Below are 11,026 nucleotides of genomic sequence, written 5' to 3'. Positions count from 1 at the left end.
GACAGTCACTGAACTTCAGTGTAATTTAACAGAAAAGGTCTAACTACTGCTTTTCACATTATGTATAGAGCACAATAAACTGCCAATAAATGGATGATCCACATTTTAACATAACACTACTCTTAAGATTATTATAGTTCATTGTGTTGGCTGTGATAACAGCAGCACGCCTTTTATTAAGCCTTTTAATTTTGATTAATATGTGTTAAACAGTATGTCTGACTCTGAACCGACTCAACTGATATTCAACGATGTCCTTTGCTGCTGGCTGCAACACTGCAACAGAGACAGCAGGGCACTGGAAACACTGGGATAATGCTTTGCTGAGGGGAGAAAAGTGACATCATCCTGGACACTACTGGACTTCCTGTGTTTTTCCCTTCACAAAACATAACGGCAGTTTGTCTCTCTAGTGGTGCCCAGTCTTTGTATCTCTCCTCAGGGACAGGAAATCCATGCTGAAGGTGACCAAAAGAAAGTGATGACTGCAGAGAAATAAATGCAGTCATACATAGCTGGAGAGGTTGAACTGCTGTAATGATTTTGCATCAGGACAAAAATAAGTAGTGTACCCACACACAACACAGAAATAACTTAAAGCACTTTCATCACCCTATGATTTGTTCTAAATATTGGTAGATTGTGAAATTCAATTCTTGCTTGCTTTTATTGAGACCTTCAGTGAGAAATAACAATGCTGCTGAGATGACATTCATTTTCTTTGCCCACGTTTGGTGTGTGGCATCCTGAATGAATCATCAATTGTCTCATGTCTCTGTCTTTATCTAAATTGTATTATTAAGTCAAAACGGCATACAATACATCTTCAGCACAGCTACCGTGGATGTAATTGAACATATCAGTTCACAGAAGCTAATAAGACCTAGTTTTGTAATGTAGGAATTGTACATTGACAAACGGATTGCATTTACTTCTTCCTGCCCTGCTTATTATCAGTAACTTGTAATATAAATATGCAAATCTGCTGCCTGAACTTTACAATCCTCTGTTGAGGCTATTCATCTCCTTTAAAGTGTTCATTTACATGTGGAGAGCCCCCATGCATCAAACTGTGTCATTTTGAAAGCAAATATTAATCAATTTTGCATTGTGGATTGCCCCCGAGCAGTGTGTAATACATGCGGTGTCTTCGGCAGGATGGATGTACGCAGACGCTTCTCCACTCAAACTTCTGATGATAACTGTGGAGAGGCTGCACCGTTAAGGAGACTCTGCATCTCTAAGCTTTATCATATTAGGAGCACACATGCCCTGCCATGCCCCGCTCTGAGACCATTTTTTAATGAGAAATCAGTTTTTGCTCTAATGTTAACTGCCTTTTATCCCACCTAAATACACTGAATCGGGTGATTCAGCCTGGTATCCTTTTGTTGACTGTCTGGCTTCTCCTTGTTAACATTAGAGGAACGTATTTTCCTTGCTTGCTTTGGAAACTCATTAGGAAATACTCCACTGGTTTAAAAGTTGTAAATATGATCTAAAATGGATGATTGTAAAGAATCTGCAAAGCCAGCTGGTATGCTGGTTTACTGGCAGTGGCACATGCGTTAACTGACAGTGAATCACCCATATCGTCCAACCAACACGCTGCCTATTTAGTTCATAATACCTACTGAGCCACTCATGATAATCTTTCATAAACAGGCTGAAGTTTGTCTGAGTCATGCAAACTGGTCTGTTTCAGCCGACACGGTCCGTTAATGTTGGTCAGAACTCATTAACCTCATTCCACTGGGCCACAGCATGACTATTCAGTTTCATAGGAAGCTACATCAGTTTCACTTGAGTATAATGCATTGGAATAAGACTGTGATTTCCTGTGCTCAGGCTCACAGCCCATGTAATTTGCTTCTCGGCATAATAATGTTGCACTAATGAGCTCCTAACGTTGTGTCATGTTTTCATATGGTGAGTGCTGCTAATATCATGTGCTGGTGATGGGGAGAGACTGCATGTCTTTAGCCTTGTTACAGAGCTTCAGAAGCTGAGATGGATTCAAGGCTGTTTATCCATCTGCTGGTACCTTATGCACTGAGCTTCTCTCTTCAAGGCTGTCTTAGCAAGGAAACGTCTGGGTCAGATTTGGGTCTTTCTGTTGAGACTGCAAATATTTTAAAATATGGTGCTAATGTGTGACTTTCAGCCACACTGGCAGTTGGTGGGTCCACCACTTTGGTTCAGACTGAAATATCTCAACCTGCACAAGATGGATTGGCACCAAATTTGTACAGACATTCATAATTCCCAGCCGATTTATCCTAAAGACCTTGGTGATCCCCTGACTTTTGCTATAACACCACCATACGGTTGACAATTGTGAGTTTGAGTGAAATGTTGTCACTATTAACTATTGGATGGATTGCCATGAAATTTGGTACAAAAATCCATACGTCCAAGCTGTACTTTGTGTCTCATGCTAATTACCAGGTATTAGCATGCTAATACACTAAAGTAAGATGGTGAATATGGTGAACTTTATGCCTGCTAAACACACGTTAGCCTCGTAATTGTTGGTATGATTTAGCTAACAAGTCTTGTTATACGACAGTTTTCAACAGATCTACTTTCCAAACGTTTTACGTTCAAAGTGGTTGCTGAGCCATACAGAAAGAATATAATCCAATGAGAAAAGAGCTTAACAGGTATAGTCACTGTTTCCACATTACGTGTACAATATAGAAAAGCAAAAGAAATCATATACACAGTTGTACTGCTTCTTTGACCAATGGGTGCTCTCTGATTGTATGTTCTGTTTTTGTGTAAATGCAGCCAGGCCTTACAGAGCAGCTTTGTTATAGCACCACTGGGGCCTTGACGAGCTGTCATACTGAGTAATACCACATGAGGCCAGCCTCCTGGTTTTTGGGAACCGTGTAACAAACCTTACCAAGCAATCTGACAGGCTGGAACAACAATCCTGATAAAGCCAAGCTAGCAACTAAGTAAAAACGGAGCATACAGCAAATACAGCAGCCAGCCCCCATTTCCCTAAGGGCTCCCTCCTACTCAATAGCGTCAGACACGGCAGACAAACGATGATAAAGTGATCCTCTCATGACTTTGACAGGCACGACAGACAGCAGCAGGGCTGGCCCACGCAATAACGCCAGTCACCCAGGCTCTCGCTCAAAGCACAGGACTGAGACACGCGTTTCATCTGCAACAATGCAGTCAAAGTAAACGCCTACGCAAACAGTCATGCTCCTAATTACTGGCAACAGCATGTTAATAAATAAAAGCATATTGCTGCTTTCAGATCAGTAGCACACTCCTCTAAATGTCAGTTTTTTATTGGCACTTCAGAACAACAAACATGCATTTAATCTCAACTAAAAACAATGGTCCGTTCCGTTAGACACATGGTCTGTGCAGTATACACATGATGTAAGATAGTATGCCAGTGAAGGATCACCTTAATTCTTTGAGGATGTTTATTCTATTTTTCAATTCAAATTTGAATTTAAATTATTCAGGAGTGTCAAAAAGTATGTTTTGTCCTTCCAGTGCATTTGAGAAATAACATGTGTTAAATATAACATACAATTGATCTTTGACACAAAGGAAAGTGAAAAGCTGTGGTGTCGCAACTGCAATCATTCTGCAATATGATTAGGACGGTCTATTCAGAAGTCAGCCAAAGCAAAAGGATGATCTTTTTAACAGAAGACTAAATATTCCTTGACTAGTTTATGATACATGTCTGTAACTCTTTCATTTGTCCTCTTCATGCATCATACTGTGGTGCAACTGGGAGGCAACAACCGAAGAGTTTCTGATTGTAGAAATCTTTTTTTAGGTATTCCTCAAAGTGAAATACAAGTAAATGAAAATAGAGTTTTTAGTCTGTACCTAAACAGGTCCAAACACTGCCTTGCTTGGTCTGCCGGGTGATTTTAAAGCACCTGGAAGGACCATATTTGATTTGAAGAAGCTCAGGAAATGCAACGAGGCCACAAGGCGAGTGGTAGAACCAAAAGGTCAAGCATGTAATATCAAGGAGACAGCGCACTTGTCTCCAGTGCACAATAGGCTCCGGGAGCAAACAGCCTCCAGCCATTTCAACATAAGCCATCCATTTCTTTGTTAATTATAGTCATATTGCTGTATTGAAGTCCAGCGTTCCTTAACATATTCTTTGTTTTGAGTCCTTTTTGTCTCAGGTAATGGAATGTCAGCTTGGTGTGATTCCCGTGTGTTGCAGAGTGTTGATCAAAGTGACCTCTGTACCCCTCTGCTCTTGCAAATCAATACACACAGTCAACAGGAGCTGACAGAGGCAGGCACAACATATAATAAATGACAATTCACCATCACAATGGCAAGAGCATATCTGACAACTACTGCTCATGGCAGTAATTTTCATGTGATGCCAAGCTGTTATGTTCAAAGTGGGATTCATTTGCCAGGACTGTCTCACACAGATGCTGATATTACAAGGCTGACTTGTAAGCACCTCATCCCCCAGTCATACGTTCCTACTGAAGCTGTCCCAGCCAAGTGCTGACAGAGGCAACGGAATTACAGTTGTATCTTTTTATTGTTGTTGTCTTTCAAAGGGAGCTTATATTGAAAGCAATTTTCCTCTTAAGGCAGCAAATTGTTCACAGAAAATTGTAACTGCCATCGCTTGGAGATGATTGGCTGCATCTTTTGGTGTTGGCAGCCAAGAATGGAAGGATTTCATACGCGGGAGGGGTGAGGAGGAAAAGAGGGAGCATTAAAAGATGTGTTGTGAAAAATGAGTGTGAAATTTCACACGCTCCGGATGATGAAGATGGCTGCTGATAGATAAAGAAATCTGATGTGTATTTGTTGACGTGCAAAGAGACGGAGGCAATGTGTTGTGGGGTTGGGAAACGCAGGTTTTATTATGAGCTTCACTGTGGGCCCATCAGAAAAACTGAGACTGGCCATTTCCCTTCATGTTTTGCAGCTTTGTAAGGATCAAGAGGATTTGTTTCTGCTGGCAGCTTGCCCGTCACCTGAAACAGAAAAGCCAATTAAAGGAAAGGGACTTCTGGGTTGTGTTGTGGCCAAGTCGACCACAACTGATGCCAAAATGTCAAATGTCTGCTACTTGAGTTGGGTCAAAAACAATTAGACAAATGTCACATGCATGGCTCTGGCACTTGTTTCATAGGCTTTGCATTTGCGTGTGTGTGTGTGTGTGTGTGTGTGTGTGTGTGTGTGTTTGTGTTCTGGCTCTTATTTTTACCCAGCTGTTAGTGAATATTTCTGCCTGTCAGACAGTTCTGCAGACTTACAGTATGATGGCTTATGTACTTTTATGGTGTTAACACCATATAAGTACATCATTCTGTTGGCATCTGCATTGGGTCTGTATGACCACATGTATTACATTAATATCAATCTAGATTAAGTGCATAAGGTGCCAGATGCTTGCTGTTTATACATTTTTCTTTAAAGTCAAACTGTTGTTAAACTGTAGGTTTTCAGTTCACTGGCAGACATTAGTTAGTCTCACTGTAGTTGTTTCTGCTCCATCTCAGCCTTTCCCCCAGTACACAGCCCCCGTGCCCCCCTCCTCCACTACCACCAACCAACAGGTCCCTGCAGCTGCTGCTAATTGCCCATATCCTGACATTTCTCTTACTATAGACATAATGAATTATGAAAGTGTCAGACCAAGCCCAGCCTCCCTCTGCACACACACATTAACACACATGCATGCGCACACCTTCCCACACCTCCCAATAAACCTATTTGCTTTGGGCTGGCTTGCCCCATCCATTAGTTGTTATTGTTTTCTCTAAACATGACATTGATTCAATTTACCACCAATCAATTTCAAATGGTTCTGACATTCAGATATGACCTTAAAGCCAGGCAGACCAAGAACTATGATTAGGATTAAACTTTTGTTAATGAGGTGATTTCTCTTCACACGGGGGCGTGTGACACGATCCAACAGGAATGGTCAGTAAAAATTAGATCAATTATTGCGAACGAAATCGCTTTAACTTGATTACCCTATGCACCCGCTAGTTTGTGTAATTAATAACCCCCTCTCAGCTGCAGAGAGCAGTTTATTAATAACAGTCTATATCTGTGCTCCTTAATGAAATGGCAGGGGCCAGGCCATCCGTTCTGCAGGTAATGTCATAATCAATGGTGCCCAACACACATGTTAATTACCATAGTTATTAATTGTTACAGTTGGGCTTGAATGCTACATGCTGTCAGCTCCTTTGTCCTACCATGTATAGCAATCAGTGGATTGAAAATGGCAAATCTAATTAGCCATTCAGCAAGCAGGCTGGGAATCCAAATGAGACGGTATCAGCCCTGACAGCTGGCAGCCGAGGCGCCGTTCACACTGGGCCGTGAACAAAACCAGCATTATCCACTGCCACGGGAACAACAGGAAAAGGCATGTATCGCAAACTAATAAATACATTCACAGCAGCGGCCTGCCATATCACACAATGGTCTAATGAAATGCCTGCTTGATGCCTTTGTTTGGGTACAAGAAGAGTTTATGCATTTATCTGTACAGGGTGCACCTCGTCCATCCAGCAGGCGGTGAAGAGTCATTGTGGGGCAAGAGAGAGATTCTGCAACAAGAGCTGCTCCTGGTAAACATATGCAGTGATGTAATAACATGGTCATATGGGAGAGGGCAGATGTTTTCCTTCATTTGTTTTATTAATAATTAATCTATCCATTTCATTTTAATTTTCTGAAAAAATTCCAGATATTACTGAGATGATCCATTGTATTTAATGAAACATTACAAAGCTGACAGATTAAAAGCATAATGTGCGTTTTTGCATCTGCTTTTCTTTCTTCACACTCTCTACTTTGATACGTATCACCTACCCTCAGATTAATCATTTAATTGGCCTTTGATCGTCACATGATTATTTGCTTCAGATAACTGCGAGTCCCTGTGCACACAGCTGTCCAATCTGACCATTGTTGCTCAGTTTGTGAGAGGAAATAGTGAGGGAGATGGTGAAAGGTCACTGATGAGGAGAACAGGACATACATTATTTAACCTAATCTAACCCTCACGGTCATTTTGAACTCATTATAATGGATGATCAGGAAAGAGCACAATATTTAGTGTCTGTCTAAGGCCAGTCTCTCTATGTGCTGGTACACACTGTATCTTCAAATAATTTTATCTGGATTTGGTATTTGTTTGTGTCAGTTTACTTTAGCCATATTAGAAAAACATTTTTTTTAAAAAGTATAGTGGGTGGTGGATGTTACGTCTTGGGGTGTGGGACTCACAGTACTGAGGACATCATAACGGTGGGGGTAACTGACAGTCTCGTTGGTAGATGGTCACAGATCCACTTCCCGCTGCTCCCCGTGCTGTGCAGCCTGTCAGAGAGTACAGGGAAACAGAAGGTCTCTGTCTCTTGAAAACCATGTATCTCCAAAATATCAAGTATTGACAAGTTAATACAGTTGATAATACAGTTTTCCAGACAATTAAATGCCTTTTCAGATGGTTTTGCCAGTTGATGAAGTAAGAAATTGACTATAATTTACCATAAAGGATCACTTCACATCATTCTATCATTTAGGGACACATGGTTTTCATTGGACAGCAAATAAAACATCCTTTTTGAATTTGTTGTCAAGCTGCAACAACTGTGAGCAAACAGTTACTTTTATACACGTCAAGTAGCTGCTAAATGAACCACTATGTTCACCAGATAGTTAACCTGTGTAACCTGTATTTAACACTTCTCTCCCGCTGTCCTCGCGTAACCACAGAGTCCTCCGGTAACAAAGGTGGCAGTATGGAGAGCATTAGCTGTAGCATGTAGAGACAAGAAGTCATTAAGAGGACAGACACTTCTCAACATAACCGTTAGCTGGAAGAACATCAACTATGACTGAAAGGATGACAAGCCAACAAACATTAATGAACCTTCCTGAAAGTGATGTTTTCTGTGGACACAATGTGACGCAGAGTCTTTGTTGGTGGAAAATGTCTCGATGTGGATGGACGGCCAAGCTGCATTGGTGTGGACATGGTATGTCTCTCACTCTTTCACCAGCAATCTCTCTCTCTCTCTCTCTCTCTCTCTCTCACACACACACACACACACACACACACACACACACACACACACACACAACCATCCATATTTAAAGCTGACAGCAGCTTGTGTCTCCATCCAGAGAGCACCTGTAAATAATGCAGTGTTAAAGGTGGCAGCCAGGAGGGAATTAGAGGGCGAACAGGTGGATGGACCCCCCCGCCCATCCTCCACTCACACACCCACCCAGTCACCAACCCTACCACGACAAACTGACATGCCAAGTCTCACTCTCAGCCTCACCATCCGTAGTCTTTACACTTCAGGTGCTGAGCTCCAGCATGGCAGGCCCAGGGGGGCTGCCGGCCTTTCCTCTCGCCACACTCAAAGCAGTGATGGGCAATAAAAACACTTCACACCTTAAGTGAAAGATACGACTTTAAATATTTTACACACATTCTGCATATGCAATTTATCCACACCTGGCTCTTAGGAGCAACAACATCTGGTAGCTGTTGCTTTAGAGGCAATTAATTCTTCATCCAAGCGGCCAGGGTCCTTTCTGAAAATGTGGGAGAAGGACTGATGTGTTATTTCGATGAGCACAAATGTGAAGATTGCAATGCAGTGTAGTAGCATCATAGTAATACCCACTGGTGAAACAAAAGCGGCAATGACTTTTTGCACTAATACTCATTTTGCAGCACCCAAAGACACCAGAAAGCGTCAGAACTTGGATTGTAATTGCTATAAAACAATTTAAATTTGAATTATTTTGTCTACATTTTAAGAATGAAATGAAGGAAAAGCAGTGCTAATGCAAAAACATATTCAAATAATCACTGAAGATGATTATTAGTCTGTTCAATATCAATTTATATAAAATATTTTCTCAGTGTTATTGTAAAACTCACTGAAAGCAAGAGACAACAATGACAGGAAACAGAAATACAAATTTTGTGTCCTGACAACATTCAAACCAGAGGCACTCGTGTCCCCTGCTGATGAATCGAACGGATAGGCTAAATGTCTGACTGAGTGTAATTTTGGCAGGGCATGTGTCCACGGAAAGAAAACCGATCTGGGTAATGATGAAAAATAACTGTCTTCCGAGGCCTGAAGAAAAACTAAAACAATGATTTTAAGATAGCTTACGGTGACTGAGTAACTGCTGAGTTAATACTTGTGGCTATAAACATTTAGGTTGATTACACTACTTTGACTTCATCAGAAAGTGACCTTTGAAGACACTAAATAAAACTGGTTATCATGATGGAGTTAAAACAACACCTAAGTGGTATATTGAGTTAGGACTGATTGGCTTAAAACTGTTCATGCCCCACTCTTTTTCATCTTTAGTGCCGGAAATCACTGCTTTCCTGTTGTCTTAATGGCCTTAAACGTTTACCTTCCTTCTACACTGATAGGATTCCTTTGTTTAATGCTGTCTTTTCCCATGGGAATGAAAGTAGATCTGGAGTTCAGTGCTAAGTGAGAACTATCCTGCATTCCCATGTACTGTATAACAACAGGGGACACCATAGTACCTTATGAGATTGTGTTTACTGTGACCATACTGCCACCAAGGCCTGTGTCCATGGCAGGGATGTGAGAACCGCAGCAATAAAATGTTGACAAGGTTATAAAAGAACAAAACAGTCCTGTCTCAGTGAGAAAGAACAGGGAAGTCAGACATTTCAAAATCAGCAACAAAATAAGAGATTCTGTTTTGAGAGAATTTTACAGTTTAAGGTCAAGGCGGTAAAAGCGGACTCACTGTGGTGGATAGGAACGATGGAAACTCTGCAGAGGAAAGGTTAAGCCATAATGTACTTCAGGTCTTCTGCCTGTTTGGGTTTGCCTGCTGTTTGGGTGAATGGGGAGCTGAAACCCAGTCCAGGTTAAACTACTGTAATCCTGCTTCCTGTTAGTGTGTTTGGAGGGTGGGGTTAAGGTGTGAGATGGACACTGGTTGTGCTGGCTGTTTATCATAAACACAGCCTAGCCCAGAGAGGTCCATCTGCTTTGATTTTATTTAGTGATTCCCCCCAGGGGCCCTGAGCTGGAGCGAGAATAACAATACTTGAGCCCATCTGTTCCTGTAGAACCAGCCCCGGCTAAATTACCACACGCTACGAGCGGCTGGCATATGCTGTGGCATAAAGCTACAAGAGGGCATTGTGTGCCAGCTGTTCTGTTGACAAATACTTATCTGGCACTTCTGAAGTCAGCTTGCTAAGCTGGTTTCAAGTTTGACTAAAAACTAAACGGGGTAAGGTGTGGAATAGGGTTCCTGTGGGGGAGCTGCATGTATAATACATGCCGATTTATCCGGGGTATCGTTTTATCAGAGCTGGTTTGGGGAATTGGGTCACTGGATGTAAACCTAATCTGAACATGTAGGCCACATAGAGAACTAAAGCCAACCAAGTGGTCAAAACAGACCATACTTACTGTAATCTTTCGCGTTCTCCTGAGCATAACAAGCTGTGATTATATTGTTGTTGTATGTTTACAAGTCAGTGGATTATCACTGTGTCAGAGGCCTAAATTGGGCTTGATAATAGTAATCCAATCAGCAAAGAATCGTATCTTTGTCGGAGCGGATAATATACATCTTAAACACTGTAAAATACACCCAAAAGCTTGGTTTTACAGGGATTTAATGCTACAGCCTGCAAAACCTAGAGTACTGATATGAATACTAATACCTCCAATAATGATGATGATAAATTTTATACATTTAATAAAATGATCATGAATAAAAGCTGCATGTTCCTGAAAATGTACAGCCACTGCTCACATGCTGCTCTGCCACTCTCAGCGTCAGCGTAGCGACTATAACTCTGTGTACTGTTATCTTATCCCTAAAAGTGCAACACAGTTTTTATTTTCCTTAACAATGCAATAATATGTGAGATTTTGACTTCATAATAAGAGTCTAACAAGAAAACATGAGACTTGGTAGGCTTGTGCTGCATTAACCA

Source organism: Chaetodon auriga, chromosome 1 (assembly GCF_051107435.1).
Source record: "Chaetodon auriga isolate fChaAug3 chromosome 1, fChaAug3.hap1, whole genome shotgun sequence".
Taxonomy (NCBI): Eukaryota; Metazoa; Chordata; class Actinopteri; order Chaetodontiformes; family Chaetodontidae; genus Chaetodon; species Chaetodon auriga.
This window is presented reverse-complemented; position numbering follows the sequence as displayed.